Below are 2935 nucleotides of genomic sequence, written 5' to 3' on the forward strand. Positions count from 1 at the left end.
TGAAAATTCCCCAGCTATTAAAGAAAGAGTTGATTAAAGGACTAGAGGGCAGAGCTGGGGAGAAAAAAAATGGATGGGGAGAGAAGACAGTGGAAGGCATGACTTCCCTTCCCCAATCTAGATCTCGGCTGGATGCCAGGTTCTACACAGGGAGCTGACTTCTGATTGAGAATTGGGGGGGGAGGGGGGAGGCTTCTCTGACTCTGGGTGCACCTCAGGTCTCAGCTGGGTTCTGGCAGCACCAGTGTTTGGAAGGTGCCCAGAGGTAGGAGGAAGAACTGACTTCACTGAACACTCTTTCGAACTCGTATTACTTTTGAAAATATTTTAATTAAAAAAACACATTTTCCTTCTGGTAATAATGAAGTATTTTCTTCTGTTTGGTCATTAAAACTCAGGCACCACCTCACTGGAGCTACTTTCAAAGGGGCACCCCAGAGTTAGACAATGTTAGAACTGAAAGGAGGGTGAAAGTCACCAAGTCTCATTTTACAGTTGACGAAAGTAAAACCCACAGAACTATAGTGACTTGGCCGAGGTCACACAGCTCTTTAATCTTCCTATTCTTTTTCTTTTTACCTTACAAATTATACTGATGGCAGTGGGGAAGGAGAAGTCTCATGGGCTGCCTGCTGGAAGCCTGGGGATGTTTTTAGAGGGTCTTCTAAGAAAAAACACACCAAGTTCCTACCCCACCCCCACCCCCACAACCCCCACCTCAATTCCACACCCAACCAGGCTGAGCTATGACTGAGAGATTGATGACATATTCCCTCCCCTTTTTCTTTAGTTGGCTTCAATTCTTCCAAAGAATCTGTGAGTTGAAGCAAGAAGGGACAGCATGTTGGGGCTGGATCCTTAACTCACACTTTCCATCTTTCCTCAGATAGCCCCTCTTTGCCTCTGGGGTACAGACCAGGAAGAAAGGGCAACGAACTTTTTTTAAATAGTCCCAACCACTACTTTGGAGGCTTACTTCCCTTGCCTCTGCCTCTGCTGTACACCATCAACAAAGTTTAACTCCTAGCAGGAAGGATCAAACTTAACAGCAAGAATGCTTTCTAGCTGCTAGGGTGGTGTGGCACTGCCGAAAGTTGGAGAAGTGTCACCATCTGGTTGTGGGGGAACTGGTTGACTATTTGTGGAAACAGGGTATTCTCTGGAGGGAACAGGAGATTTTGGGGGCGGGGAGTTAAGGAAGATGGAGAAGAGGGAGAGATTGGTTAGTCTGTGCTTCCTGTAAAGGTTCCGATGATTCATTTGATTTGGGGAGAAGGCAGACCCTGAAGTAGCAGGGAAAAGGTAGTGAACGGGGAGTTCTTGACTGTTTACAATCAAACAAATGCACTCTGGTGTTTTTCTGTGGACAAAGTGTCCAGCCCATTCTGAGACAGGCAGCACGCTCCCCTCTCCTGGTCAATAGTGCACAGTTCAAGGTCCTGCAGCTGAACTTTCTCACCATGCCGGAGATAAGTTAGCCATTTTCACTGGCTAACAATAATTAATCCGTCTCTCTTCACCTGCTTTCCCCAACATATTTTTGTAAAAAATGAACGGGGTCACTCACTTAAAGGTGACAGACATCAAAAACTGGTCTAGCCAGTTTTTATGGTCTACCCCTAAACACTTCCCCCACTGATCACTTGGTAGGAAAACAAAAAACAAAAAACCAGCACTGAAAAGAAATAAAGAAAAAAAAAAACCCAAAACTGTACATCTTGCAGTTTGGGCTGTAACCCATAGGAGGAACCTCCCCTGCTGCTCAGACAAGCCTTGGCTTGAAGCTGGGCTTTGCATCCCTGATACAATGTGCGACAAGACCCATTCTAGTGATCATAGCTGAGCAAAAAAGCAGCTCCTCTCTCCATAGAACCCAGAGCCCAGCCAGAATAGAGGATTTGGCTACAGGTAAAGTCAGCATTTCTTTTTGGTAATAAATGTCATTTTGGATGAGGTGTAGGGTAAATTATGGCTCCTTCCCCTCTTTGCTTTCCTGTCAGTAAGTCAACTTGTTTGAGTGAATGAGTCAGTCAACTTTGCTCTGGGACTAGAAGGTGCCAGGACCCTGGAACCAGCTGCACTTATTAATGGCAGACCGGACTGTTCTTTCTGGCACCTTTCCTTCATGTTCTTCCCAAACCAAGATTTCCCAAGCCTCTGAATTTGTTTGTGGAGAAAGTGCCTCAGGAGTGCCCAGCTAGTGTTCCTGTTGAAGAGGGGCCCGTATAACTTTCCATCTTCACTGCTACACAGACGGGGCTGATCCTCCACCCAGAGGCCACCAATAATAAGTCTTGAGTCATCTCCACCAGGAACAAAATAATATGGAGCTTACTGATATTGGGTTGTCGGAAAAGTCATGACATATTCTTGCAACGAAAAACATGGAAAAAATACGTCATGACTTTTCTGACAACCCGATATTTGTACAAATGGATTCAGTTTTGATTTAAGGATCCCCCAGCTGACAAAGTTAGTTGTGCAAATGTCTAACCTCCCTGCCCCACTAGCATGTCAAGGCCCCAGAGGACAACCAAGATTTAACTTTGAATTCCTCATAGAACCAGGTGTGGTGCTTTGCTCAGGAAATGTTTATTGAACTAAACTGGAGAACTTTTCAAAAGGGAAGATGATGGGAGTTAGCAGATGATGGAATTCCCTCTTTGGAGAGAGTTCTTTAAATGAGTGAATTCTCATCACAACCTCCAGCAACTCAAATACTTCGTTCACATTATTCACCTCAGATATCCACAAGTCCTTTGAGCTTTTGAGAACTCCACAATTCCTCTCTTCAGTCAACTTCCTAGCAGGCTTAGGTGCTTTGGGGCCTCACCTCTTTCTGCACATGATAAAAAGTTGCTGGAGGCAGCAGGAAGGGTCTGGAAGGTAGAAAGGTGAAAACTAGCAAACAGTCTCCTGATGATACACAATTGCT

The sequence above is a fragment of the Hipposideros armiger genome, unplaced genomic scaffold (genome assembly GCF_001890085.2).
Source record: "Hipposideros armiger isolate ML-2016 unplaced genomic scaffold, ASM189008v1 scaffold_482, whole genome shotgun sequence".
Taxonomy (NCBI): domain Eukaryota; kingdom Metazoa; phylum Chordata; class Mammalia; order Chiroptera; family Hipposideridae; genus Hipposideros; species Hipposideros armiger.